At 42.4% G+C, this 14,552-nt stretch overlaps 1 long non-coding RNA gene across 1 annotated transcript; it reads right to left on the bottom strand.

Moving 5' to 3' along the window:
- Positions 1 to 2,162: 2,162 nt before the first annotated feature.
- Positions 2,163 to 5,865, bottom strand: LOC111912100 (uncharacterized). Its single transcript, XR_002857078.3, has 7 exons — positions 5,550 to 5,865; positions 5,095 to 5,353; positions 4,688 to 4,802; positions 4,144 to 4,609; positions 3,497 to 3,653; positions 3,334 to 3,421; positions 2,163 to 3,255 (listed from the first exon to the last, which is right to left on the bottom strand). It is a non-coding gene; the product is annotated as an uncharacterized LOC111912100 (long non-coding RNA).
- Positions 5,866 to 14,552: the final 8,687 nt, after the last annotated feature.

Here is a 14,552-nt window from a genome sequence, read left to right as displayed (position 1 = left end):
TATGCCCCGTCCCATCCAAGCTCCAAGGCAGTCGAGGATGCGGTCACGCATGACGCACGAGTACGCCCAGCGTACCGAGGTGGTTCCCAACCCCTATAAAAGGGATGCGAGGGTTCCGGGGAAAATGCCCATTTCCTCTCATCTTTCTTGCGTTTTTGCCTCGTTTTCCGTGCACGTGATATCCCGAAGCCCCAGTTCCCATACTCAAGCCCCGAAGGTCGATTGTGCTCCCAAGATTCCCGAGAATCCCGAGAAAATCCGCTTTCTCGAGTCAAAGTTCTGCTCGGTTTTCATCTCGCCTTCTTCGATCTTTCGAGTGAGTTCATACCCCTATAAACTACACTTTTAAATGTTTTATAAATGTTTTTTATACAATATTAAGGGGGAGGAATGCAAGTAAAACACGCGGTTATTATCGTATATAACTTAACGATTCACTATATACACTTTTTATCTAAGTAATCATATGTGATTCATAAACTACAACATGAGTATTCTCGTATGAAATACATATTTTCAATAACACCTTGTCTTGTGGAAATAAAATGTGTTTATATATGTATATATACAAATCAAATGCTCCATTTTTACATTAGGTATATATGATCAGTCAAGTCACTTTACGTGTTATACTTTACATAATGAGTGAGCATTTCACTAGGGTTTACTATACGAACGAAACACACACTTTGAAAAACTATAATAGGTATAGTTTATGAGAAAACCAGGAACATTTACACACTAGAAACACTATATCAAAGAAATATTTTCTTACAGCAGAATAAATGGACATTTTTCATACGTAAATCTGTTTTATACTAACTTTTGTGAGACATTTCACGTACTTTCGAGTATGCATTTTAAGTCCTATATTATATACCATAATCCCTTGTAGGGGGAGCATGATACATGTGTATAGATCTATACGGGATTGACAATCCCGCACCTAAGTTGTTAGCTACAACTACGCCGGTAGGCCTGGGGTGACAAACGTCATAACTTTCCAACGCTTGAAGAACGTTGTTATAGGCATCCTGGTCAAATAGCATGGGTCTAAAACTCACATGGAGTATTAAAAACACATTGATTTACGGGGTTTTTCAAGTGCTTTAGCGATTTACACATAAAACTATTATTTTAGGCATGAAAAGCACTATTGCAATCACAGTCTTGGAACAATCAAACTACAATCTACTATAGTAGAAAATATGGGATTTTCTTGGAACATTTAACATGAACAACCCTTTTTCATTATTTTTCATATAAACATTGTGACTAAATACTTATGAACTCACCAGCTTAAATGCTGACCTACTCTTTCAAAACCACTTGTATTTCTTAAGGATTCAGTAATACAGGTAAACTGCAACTTTTGAAGAAGGGACGTTGCGGCGTTAGTTTAATTTCATTTTAAGCATCATATTGTAATTTTCTTTTGAAACAAGTACCTTTCAACAATGTAAACTTTTAAATTATATATGTGATTGTTGTATTGCTTTCTTTACTACGTATTCAATTGTTTCGATACTACATGAAGTCATCCGTCCTCGAACGATTCCGCCGTTCTGGTTTGAGGGTGAGACACAATGTACTCCTCCAGGGTCCAAAAATCCAAAATAAACTCTTAATGGTTAAGACAATGACTTCCAAACCTAGATATGACTCTAATGAGATGTCTTAACACGTAAAGTTGGCAACCTTACTCCTTTAAAAGGCTTAATGGGACCAAAACCCTAATAAAATTTGTCATAATCACCTAAACTCACTACTAGAAAAAAGGCTTTCCTTGTCAGACATTGTCTGTTGTAAATGCCTATACATGACAAATAAATGTTTGTCATTGAAAGCCATGTAATAAAGGATAATGACAAGCATTTGGCCTGTCATAAATTTTACAACAGACCTTTATGACCCACAATTACGACATACATACACGACACACGTTTTCGACATACATTTACGATTGGCTTTGTATGTCGTAATTTGTAACATTCTTGCAATTATGAAAAACTTTTATGACATTCTATACGACATGATTTTTGACATAGTTTGATGTATGTCATGGCATTCTCTCTCTCTCTCTCTCTCTCTCTCTCTCTCTCTCTCTCTCTCTATATATATATATATATATATATATATATATATATTCTTAATTTGTACCAAATATTAAACAAACTAAATTACACATTTAATGTCAAATAATGCAAAATAAGATATCATACATATACAAAAATACATTCCATTACCGTAACCATAATGCCAAAATGTTCTCTTGCAATTTTGGTTTTCATTTGAATTTTGTAAGGTTTTGGTTCCGTCGGAATCACTGATTCCAATTCTGTCGTAATCGCTGATTCTGGTTCCACCTTTACATATAATTAAAATTCCGTTGATTTGGCAGTGGAATGGAATCATAGATTCTGATTCCAACATAATCACAGATTCCGTTTCCATCAGAATCACTGATTCTGGTTCCACCTTCAGATAGAATTAAACTCCGTTTATTTGGCATTGGAATGGAATCACATATTCCAATTCCGTCGGAATCACAGATTCTAGTTCCACCCTTATTCCTTTTGTATTCTTTTAGATTGAGATAAGCATGGTTTAGCAACGCGTGACCACTTTCCACAAGATCCCTCCTGATATGCACCAGATTGATAGCTTTGGCTAAGTCCTCCAAAACACAAGCTTCTGGAACCCCGCAACTTCAAACAGAATTCCATCGATTCCAACACCATGCTAAGCCGATATCGGAACCTTCCAACCCTAAAATTAACCAAGGGTATTTTAGTAATTTCACATCACTCTAACACACACAAACACACACACACAGCCCTGCAGGATATTGAAGGGAAGCAGAAACACGACAAATAGAAGGAATAGCAGAGGGGTCTTGGGCACCAGCTCGGGCCGTCAGAAGGGCAGCATTCTTTTTGCAGCAATGACAACATCAGGTCCAGTAGAGCAACCCATTGCCTCCAACATTGCTTGTGGGGTTGATGGAAGCATGTAAAGGGCATTATCGGGATTTCGATAAAAAGCCGAAACTTCTTAATCAATCAAATCTTTTGAAGCATTTGATATGTCAATCACAACTTTACAAGCTGGAATAATTGTACTCGATGCATAGTCTCCTTCAGCTAATGGTTGTTGACTTTATCCATTTTTCCACACATGCAGATTCTTGTCACCAAATACATATGTAATTATGGTGTTTGTATCATCCAACATAAACATATGATTCACAGGACCCTAAAAGAAAAGTAAAAAAAAATCATCAGAACTGCAGTAATCACTTTAAAAATGTGCATACAAAAGGTAGGAACATACAGCATCTGTGGAAAACTTAAGTAGTTTTCTCCAACATCTAAGGTGAGAACTCTGATCTTGGTATTTGATGCAGCTAATATTTTATCATCTATCATTACAAGAAAACATACGTTAGAAGAAAAAGGTTAAGACAATTTAAGGACCATGTGTTGGGAAGACTCACCAGAAAAATATATACAGATGAAGAGATAAGTTTATTTGAGATTTTCATTTCTTTTAACAGTTCGCCAGTTTCAGAGTTCATTTCGCATGTTGTTCCATCTGTACTTATAGCACAAAGTTTACGCCCTTTGTTTGCAAAAGAAAGAGCAGCAATTCTACTGCACATGGAAAAGTTTTGAGCTTCAGGTATTACTCCAAATTTGGTTATTTTAACCATCAATAATCAGAAAATTTATGATCATATATATCATCTTATTATTTTTCCTAGCATATCTATGATGATGTCTATAAGATTTCCCTTTTAACTCTACAGAAGTGGCATTAATGATGAAGACTTCACCATCATCTGTTCCCAGTGCCACCAAACAAGTACTATTTTCTTTTCTGCGCTGAGAATTAAGAGGGAGAAGAAGAAATAAAGGATTATGGAGCCGGATATGAAACTATTAAGGCAAAAATGGAGTGTGAGAATCGAGATTTCCAATGCACTATAGAATATTCAAACATAACTCGATGGTTTTGGATCCCAAACCTGTAATTGAAACATAATCTCCTATCGGGATCTCTCACATAATCCTATAAATGGTTTTAAAGCTAATAAATAATATATTCAATCCAATTTTTTTTAAAATATATTAATAAAACTACCTGCAATTCTTGAAAGATAACCGAGATTGATTCATCTGTAGCAATGAAAGAAGGGATCTCAAGTTTTAGAGATTTGACTTGATATGCATATGAAGTGTTTATAAAGAGGTCTTCAAAATTTGGAGCAAAAAGAGAAGGCATCACTTTTGTAAAGACTTGAATGTTGCAGAGGACCTGTGTCAGTTGCAAAAACCTACTTCTTCAAATAGTATAATAAATATGATTAAAACAGTTTACACTAATTTTAATATTGGTTTTAATGTTGCAGAGGACCTGTGTCAGTTGCAGAGGACCAGAGTTTTTGAATCTTAGAGAAGGATGAATGCTTAAAAGTGGGACAGATACACCCAAAAGATCAATCTCTCATTGAGAGATTCCTTCTTGATTGCTGTTACCAACATCTTCATCCCACTCATGAAGGGATTCATTCATGATTGTTGTTACCAACATCTTCATCCCACCTCACCTGTTGAAATGGGTTTGAAATTTAATGAATTAAAGTATAAAATAATAAAACTAGTTATGAGGTTGACATGTGAAGTACCATTACGCATCTCCATTTTGATTTAGACCATTTGTAAGGAACTAAGGATCCATGTCACTTACTCCGGTCACATGGATTATCTTCACCTTTGAATTGACTACTCCAAATCCATAATCTGTAAGAAATGTCAAATGTCAGGTTGCATTAAATCAGGAAAGCTAATAAGTAAAAACACTAATTGCATATTCCAAAACGAAGTATGTGTTAGTAGTAACTAATATCCATATTAACGAAATTAAGGAGTATCTCCAATCTAGCTCTGCTATTACTCATATCAACATGAGTTTTTTGAGTAATCAGAGATGAAAAATTATCCATTGCTTCATCACAGACCAAGATACTACTGGAAATGTAAGGATGGTTGAAAAGAAGTAGAGTGAAACTGTAGAAGTTGATTGATTGTGTACCTGTTGATGACAGCATCTACGATGATTTGAATAGGATTAGCATCGGTTAACAGATGGATGATTTCCATTGCGTGTTTGAATATGCGAACAACCACGAGCTTTTTATCATTGTTTCTCCCATGCATCATGAGAGAGTTGGTTAATCGCTACATAATTGGGCATTGAGCCTTCCTGAACCTCCTTGCTTGGTACCTTCCAGTTGTGTGAGGCATGTAGATTGGATGCTTTGATGCAGTAGCAGTCTAGAAAGATCAGGAACCTGTTTACAGAATTCGCATATTATTCTAAATCAACCAGATCAAGATTGATGTTCATGAGCTAGAATCACAATACATTGAGCTTAATTTCATACAATCATTGAAGAAATTAACAGGAAGCGCAGATACTGAAACACATTACACAAACAAACATCTACTGATATCGGTGAATTTGGATTAATCGGTTAAGAAGATAACCTGAACGTCATCGTAGGTCCAGCGGTTAAAAAGCAAGATATTGCTGCGAGCCTTCCCGTAATCAACAATAGGCGCAACGACCTCCATTGCTTACAATTCTTACTCAAACTGTAAAGCAAAAGCCTTTGTGATTCACGAATCGGTGGAAGGAATGACAATGGCGTGACCGGTGGGGTAGTGGAAAGTCGGCGAGTGGTGAACGAGGATGGAAATAGCGAGGCAACGAGTTGATTTCTTGAGCGGGGAAACCCTAATCGATCGATGCTTTCTTTGATTTGATGGAAATGGTGACGTGATTTTGAATGGTAATACGAGATCTGAGGGTATCACCGTGTCTGAGCCTTCCAGTGAATTGTTGCAATAAGAAGCCCCACCAATCTTACAATGTACGATACTACCCTTTTATTTCTCTTTTATTCGCTTTTCAGTCCCTTGAAATATGATATATTCTTCAAAGGAAGATATATGGAAATATGAGTTGCAAACGTGAATTTCATCGTGACCCAAGTTTAGTCCATTATTTTATAAGTCATATCTTTTTTTTCGGAGCATTTCTTTGTGCATTGTTAAAAGAGTTAAGTAATGGATCATAGGTTCGATGTAAAAAAAATGTAACCTTTTTTTTAGTTAACTCTGTTGGATATATATTAAAGGATTTCAATATAATTTAGACAACTTATGGACCATCTTCCATTTTCATAGTACCTTTTTTCGTATTACATATTTTAAATAGATAGTCATTTTATCCATAGGATGGTACTTGTAACATTCTCCTTACCTAGTCAAGATAGTCACCAACAACTATAATTAAAACGTACAATTTTTTTTCTTCCTTGCATCTTTTAACAAATAACGACTATATATCTTCTATCAAACTTTATCAAAAATACCCTGTATTAAAATTATATATCCAGTATTAAAATTATATATCCATCTACGATAATATCTATATAATAAATTATTCTATATTATCTTAAACACTTTAATTATTCCTAAATTTCTTTAGATTGAATTTTAATTTTCAAAAACATTTTTCTATTAAGTTACATTATGTATCCTTTTAATTTTAACTTATTCTTATAGTATTAATGTAACAGCCCAGAATTCCAGGTATCTTTATTGATTTGATTATTTTGTGTTTTGAGAGGGGACTCGGCGAGTTGGAGCTCAGACTCGCCGAGTAGGGTCGCGATTCTGGACGCGGGATTCGTTTGGACTCGGCGAGTCCAGGATATGGACTCGGCGAGTCTGCGCTGTTTTATGAAACCCTAATTTCTCGGGTTTGGGACCTATTTAAAGGGCCTTATGGCCGTCATTTGTGCTCACCAGTCCCTTGAGTGAAACCCTAATCGAGTGTGAGCGTTTGGAGCATAGAAGGAGGCTATTATTGATCTTGGAGGTGTCATTTTGCAAGGAAAGAGGAAACCAGCCAAGGGGAAAGCAAGAGGAGCCATCTTCTGAGGATTTGGAGTCCAAAGCATCTCTATTGGGGTAATATTTCGAGCTATTCTCTTCTATGTTGGTGTTTTCATTGATTTAGGGTTTATTGAACCCTTTTGTGGCTAGATCTTGTGCTCCCTTGGACCCCTAAGAGATTTAGACTATAGATCTGGACCCCTAAAGGTCCAGAGTGTCCCTTTGCCCAAGCTTTTTGGGAATCAATGGAAGTTTTGGGTTGGAACCCTTATGCTTTAGATCAAAATGTTCATTATAAGCCATGGGGTGTGTTTTGGACACCAAGATAGGGACTTTACGTGGTGAATCAGTCTTGAAAGGCTAGATCTATGAATTGATGGAACAGATCTGACCTTAGAAGCGAGTTTGAGTAATTGCATGGCATGGACTCGCCGAGTCCGATGAGCAGACTCGGCGAGTAGCTTGAAGATTGCCTTAGATCGGCCAGTGAGTGATCCAGTCGAGTCACGGGTTGACTCAGTGAGTCAAGACGAGTTAGAGAGGGTCGACAGGTGGTCTGAGTCGAGTTGGGACTCGCCGAGTTGTTCTTGAGACTCGGCAAGTTGAGTCGGGGTGGCCCCGCGACTCTCCCAGGTGGAACTCGTCGAGTCAGGGGAAGCACTCGACGAGTAAGAAGGGAATCCTATGGAGTTGGTGGATACGTCTAGACTCACCGAGTTGCCCTTGTGCACTCGCCGAGTCCGGTCAAGTTGACCGTTGACCGTTGACCGTTGACCAGAGTTGACCTATGTTTGACTTCTTAGGGATAGTCAAACTTAGAAGATAAAAGTGTTAATAAGAGATGTATGATGTTATAGGGAGATTGTAGCTCGGCGGATCGAGCACGAGTGACTTCGGGATTTGCTAGCTTTCGATATTCACGAGGTGAGTCTTCTCACTATACTGTACCCGGAAGGGTTTGACTGTGTGACCGGAAGGTCGGATATGATATGTGATATATGTGCTATATGTGATAAGTTAATTGTTATACGTACTATGTATGTTATATGGGCCGGAAGGCATTATGTTATGGGCCGGAAGGCGTTGTGACGTGGACCGTAAGGTTGGCGTGGGTAGGACCGGAAGGTTTACCCAGCAGGGACGGAAGTCCCCTGAGACACATGGACCGGAAGGTCAGGGCCTGGAAAGGCGTATGTGTGTAAGTTGTATTTTTGGGGAACTCACTAAGCATTTATGCTTACAGTTGTTGTGTATGTGTTTCAGGTACTAGCGAGGACCGTGGGAAGGCGCCGGCGTGATCTGTACACACTGATAGATGTTTTGTGATCTTGGGATTCATATGATTTGTATTCTGACATGACACATGGAATGTTTATGCCTTGTTTGAAATGAAAATACTTTATTTTGAAATGAAAAATTTGTTTGAAAATTTACGTTGTTACAAATTGGTATCAGAGCCTTGGTTTGAGGGATTCGGGTGCACCTTCGGGCGTAACTGAACTCAAACCGAGGATTTGAGGAAAACTTTTAAAATAAAGGCATAAACTTTTATAAATGATTTTGGTGGTAAACAAGAAAGAAGCAGTATGTACGATCAGTCAGCGCCCGAACGGTAAAGATCCCCAAAATACCTTACAATGTTATGTTAAGAGATAAGATATGATATGAATTGTTATGCATGCTAGAAGACTAGGTATTCATGATAGGACTAGAGTGGCCTGATTTGTGATGCCTTAGTCTAGGGAGGTTTGCCGATATGAGATGCTTTGATAGCGTGCGGGTAGATAGTGCATAACAAAAGTAGAGTACTCACTATCCGGGGTTTGGGGAGGAAGACTTGGGATGAATGCTGATGCGGTGTAGTCGGTAGTATTGGGCCCGTACTACCGAAGACACCGGGTCAGGGGGAAACCCAAGTAAGAATCCCTAGATATCGGGGACTGAGTAGGGTTGTGTTATCGAGTGCGATTATACTCGATGGAGTCTCTGATAGTTTTATGTTGTATTTCAGAGACATCATGGTTGGACCACGCCACAGACTGAGTACGAGCGGTGTGAGTGACGAGGAGATTCGTCAGATGATTCATGAGGAGGTAGCTGCAGCGATCCGGGCTGAGATTCCGGAGATGTTTGGGTCTATTAAGACCACCTTGATGGAGACTTTTGATGAGCGGTACGCCGCATTGACTGAGGCTGCAGCCGCTGCAGCTACCGCAGCTGTGGCCGCTGCCAGGCCACAGGGGGGTGACTCGTTGCTGTTTCGGGAGTTCAGCAACACGAAGCCACCTGAGTTTGATGGGACGCAGGATCCGATTGCTGCGATGAGGTGGATCGCTGATATTGAGGGGTGCTTCTACACTTGTTCATGTCCGGAGCATCTGAGGGTACGGTTCGCTTTGAACCAGCTCCGTATGGGAGCGAAGGATTGGTGGAAGTTCGTGACAGCGAACTTCACTTTGGCAGAGATTTCAGCAGAGACATGGGAGAGGTTTACCTCTATGTTCAGAGACGAGTACGTTCCCCCGATGGAGAGGGAACGATTGGTTCAGGAGTTCTTGACCCTCAAGCAGGGTACTGATTCGGTTACGGTGATCACGCGGAAGTTTCATGAGAGGGCGATGTTCTGCCCCGAGCTGGTGTCCACAGAGCAGGCTCGGATGAGCCGGTACTTGGGTGTTTTGAGGAGGGATATCCGGGAGTTTGTGTCAAACTCCACCTATCATACCTTTGCTGAGCTTCAGGCGAATGCCAGGAAGCGCGAGATCGAGTTGGAGACCCAGGCCAGGGAGGAGGCCGAGTCTCAGCGGGTGGACCGGCGGCCGGCTCAGTCTCAGCCGGCAGCCAAGCAGACTAAGTCCGCCGATTCGAGGACGGGAGGTCCGAAGGGCCGCACTTGCGGAAAGTGCGGCAAGGGTCATGAGGGGACATGTCGATATGGTGCTTGCTACAAGTGTGGCAAGGAGGGGCACATCGCTAGGGATTGCCCCAAGGGGTTTATGGTTTGCTATCATTGCAACCAGACAGGCCATCGGAAGGCTGAGTGCCCTCAGCTTCTTCAGGGATCTGCACCTACTGCCAGGGCTACTGAGACTCGACCGGTGAAGGCCGAGGCCCCGAGGGCTCGTGGGAGAGCCTTTCAGCTGACTGCGGAGGAGGTCCGCGCTGCGCCCGATGTTGTGGCAGGTATGCTTTATTTCATGTATTTATTTTGATGTCGAGATATTATGCTTATTTTATGCTATGCGTAGGTACTTTCCTTGTGAACTCTGTGCCTGCTTTAGTGTTATTTGACTCGGGTGCGAGTCGGTCCTTTGTATCATTGGCTTTTAGTCAGCATATCAGCGTTAGTCGTGAGTCGTTGAGTCGGCCTCTGAGAGTTTCTATAGCTGACGAGAGAGTGATTTGTGCCACGGAGGTTCTCCGGGGATGTGTGTTAGAGATTTTCGGGGTTGAGTTTCCGATTGATCTGATTCCTATTGCGATGGGTGATGTCTGTGTCATTGTGGGCATGGACTGGTTGAGCCAATTCGGCGCCGTCATCGACTGTAAGCGTCAGCTGGTGACTATACGAGACCCTAGTGGGGGAGTTCTTTCGGTGTACGGCGAGGGTACCCGTTCAGGATCAGCTTTTTGTTCGGCCGCTAGGGCGAGGCAGTGTCTACAGCAGGGCTGTAAGGGTTTTGTGGCGTATGTGATGGATACACGGGAGGCTTCCGAGAGACCGAGATCAGTTGAGGAGGTCCCAGTGGTGCGTGAGTTTCCAGATGTTTTTCCCGAGGAGCTGCCGGGAGTACCTCCTGTGAGGCAAGTGGAGTTTGGTATTGATTTGGTTCCAGATGTTTTTCCCGAGGAGCTGCCGGGAGTACCTCCAGATGTTTTTCCCGAGGAGCTGCCGGGAGTACCTCCTGTGAGGCAAGTGGAGTTTGGTATTGATTTGGTTACGAGAATATTACTAACTTTTACATACTAGAAACACTATTTTCAAGAAGTCACTTTCGCATACAAGAACAAACGAACATTTTAACACGTAAATCTGTTTTTATACTAAGTTTTGTGAGACATTAACTTCACGTACGTTCAAGTACACATTTCAATCCCTGTATTATATACCAGAATCCCTTGGAGGGGGAGCCTGGTGTTTGTGTATAGATCTATACGGGCTTGACAACCCCGCGTGTAACACCGTAAAATTAAAACAATTTTTCACATTTGAAAAACACATTTTAATGAAAACCATTCAATCATAAAATGTCATAACATCATGTTTTTAATTCATAAATGTCTCCCAAGATCAAAATACATCCAATCCCATATGTGTGTACGAATCAAGCCGGCGCCTTCTCGCGGTCATCACTGGTACCTGAAACACATAACATTGAACACTGTAAGCATAAGCTTAGTGAGTTCCCCAAGATACCACAATAATCACATAATAGCCACTCGAGGCTGTAACTCTGTTGACCCTCTGGTCAATGTGTCTCAGTGGGGCCCTCCAGCCCCAACTCTCTGTGGGCCCTCTGGCCCTAACTTTAGGGACCCGAAAGTCCGAACTCTGTAACTCTGAATCATGCATATCACATATCACAATAAATCACAACACATAATAACATGCAATCACGCTGGCATATAACTCTACAATACTCTGTCTCTTAACTCTGTTACCACACTAGGTAAAGTATAGTGAGAAGACTCACCTTGGATATCTCAGTAAATCTCTGACTCGGTAACGCTGGCCTAGCCTCCGCCTAATCATATGAAAATAACACTCTATTTCATATAACTCTCAAAGGATAGACTATGCTCTCTTATGACACTCTCAGAAGGGTAAAAGACCATTTTACCCCTCTCGTAGCTCAAAGGCCCCACATTAGACCATACCCTAAAAGTCAACCAAAAGTCAACTCTCCGGGTTACGCTGCGCGTACCAGATGTGTACGCTGGGCGTACCCGGCTACACCACAGAATCGGGGAGCGCCACCCAGTACGCGAAGCGTACTAGGGATTACGCCCGGCGTACTCCCCTGCTTCAGCCGTTTTGCTCTTGAGGTCTTAAACAGTTAAAACCTATGTCCATATTTTAGAACCGACCCCTTCTAAGCCCCTTAATCCATAAAGTTGATGACTTTAAGCCTTTGCATGGCTGAACAAGTCACTAACTCCCAAAATGATCCAACCTTCAACTCTAGAAGGCTTAAAACACATGCATGGCTCCCAAGTAACATCCAAGATGGGAACTTTATGGCTCTACATCACTAATAACACTGAAAAGGGACAGATCTCGGACCATGGAGCACTTTACACTCATAAAGTCTCCACCTTTGGGGTTTTTAGCCCTAAAAAGGACACATACAACAACAACCAAAAGAAGAGGAAAGTTTTGAACTTTATACCTCCAAGAGTAGCTCTTTCCTCTGTAGATCTCAGATTCAAAATGTCACCTCAAGCTTTAGCCTCCAAGATCTCCTTTCCTCCTTCTTCACCAAGCCACTAAAGCACCAACAAGCTCAAATCAACACTCTCACACACTAAGAATGATGGGGCTCTCTTTTAGGGTTTCACTCACTAATATGGAGGCTAAGGAATGAGCCATAACACCCTTTAAATAGTTCACAAGGAGGATTAGGGTTTTTGCACCTGGGCTGGGTACGCGCGACGTAACTCTAGGTACGCCCAGCGTACCTTGGCGACTCCGCGTCCAAATTAAGCGTTGAGTATGCGCAGCGTACCCCTCTGGTACGCCCAGCGTACTCACTTGCTACACATCCTCCACTCAAGGACTAAACATGACAATTCAATAAAGAATAAGGATGAAAGATATGCACCTGAATCTTGGGGTGTTACAATTCTCCCCCACTAGAACTAGACTTCGCCCTCGAAGTCTCATTCCTCGAACAACTTTGGATGCTGCCCTCGCATCTCTGACTCTGCCTCCCAAGTCATCTCGGATCCCTTCCGATGTTGCCACTGAACGAAAATCAAAGGCACCTCCTTGTTCCTCAAAACCTTGATCTTCCGATCTCTGATTGCCACCGGTCTCTCAGCATAATTCAGGTTCGCATCCACCTGAATATCCTCCAATGGTACCACTGCCGACTCATCGGCTATACACTTCCTCAATTGCGACATGTGGAAAGTGTCATGCATCTGACCTAACTCTGCAGGTAGTTCCAACCGGTAGGCTACCCTGCCTACCCTTGCAATCACCTGAAAAGGACCGATATAACGGGGTCCCAACTTGCCCCTCTTCCTGAATCGGATCACTCCTTTCCAAGGAGAGACCTTCAGGAGTACAAAGTCGCCGACCTGGAACTCTAGCTCGGACCGACGCTTGTCCGCATAACTCTTCTGACGACTCTGAGCGGTCAATAACCTCTGCCTGACCTGCTGTATCTGCTCAGTCGTCTGCAGCACAATCTCTGTGCTACCTATAACACGCTGCCCGACCTCACCCCAGCAAATGGGAGTCCGACACCTCCTCCCATACAACAGCTCAAAGGGTGGCATACCAATGCTCGAATGATGGCTGTTGTTGTAGGAAAACTCTGGCAAGGGCAAATACGTGTGCCAACTCCCCCTAAAATCCAACACACATGCCCAGAGCATGTCTTCGAGCGTCTGAATCATCCGCTCACTCTGTCCGTCAGTCTGGGGGTGATATGCAGTACTAAAATGCAGCCTAGTACCCAACTCCTCATGAAACTTCTTCCAGAATCTAGAAGTGAAACACACATATCGGTCTGAGACAATCGAGATCGGCACTCCATGCCGTGATACCACTTCCCTCACGTACATCTCTGCCAACTTCTCTGCGGAAGAGCTCTCACTGATAGCAAGGAAGTGGGCGCTCTTTGTCAACCTGTCCACAATCACCCAAATTGCATCGACTCTCCTATTAGTCATTGGCAATTTGGTGATAAAATCCATGGTAATCTGTTCCCACTTCCATTCGGGAACCTCCAATGGCTGCCACTTACCATGTGCTCTGTCGCATGTTTAGGTTGGGCTGATCCATCAAATACTTGAGGCTCTTGTGGTCCGTGTATATCGTACACTGAACCCCGTACAGATAGTGACGCCAAATCTTGAGGGCAAACACCACTGCCCCCAACTCAAGATCATGGGTGGGATACCTCGACTCATGAGGCTTCAGCTGCCTTGATGCGTATGCTATCACATGCCCTCTCTGCATCAGCACCGCTCCCAACCCCAAGATCGATGCATCACAATACACCAAAAAGTCCTCCATCCCCTACAGGAGGGCTAACACTGGGGCTTCACATAGCCTCTGGCGAAGCGTCTCAAAGGAGGTCTACTGCTCTGGTCCCCATGAAAAAGCGACACCCTTCCGAGTTAACCTGGTGAGTGGCACGGCGATCTTGGAGAAATCCCTGATAAATCTCCGATAATAGCCTGCCAACCCCAAGAAACTCCTGATCTCGGACGGTGACCTCGGCACCTCCCAACTCATCACTGCCTCCACTTTGGCCGGGTCGACCAATATCCCCTTCTGGTTTACGAGGTGCCCTAGGAACTGGACCTCTCACAACCAGAAATCACACTTGGAGAATTTGGCGTAAAGCCTCTCCG

The sequence above is a fragment of the Lactuca sativa genome, chromosome 5, assembly GCF_002870075.4.
Source record: "Lactuca sativa cultivar Salinas chromosome 5, Lsat_Salinas_v11, whole genome shotgun sequence".
NCBI lineage: Eukaryota > Viridiplantae > Streptophyta > Magnoliopsida > Asterales > Asteraceae > Lactuca > Lactuca sativa.
This window is presented reverse-complemented; position numbering and strand designations above follow the sequence as displayed.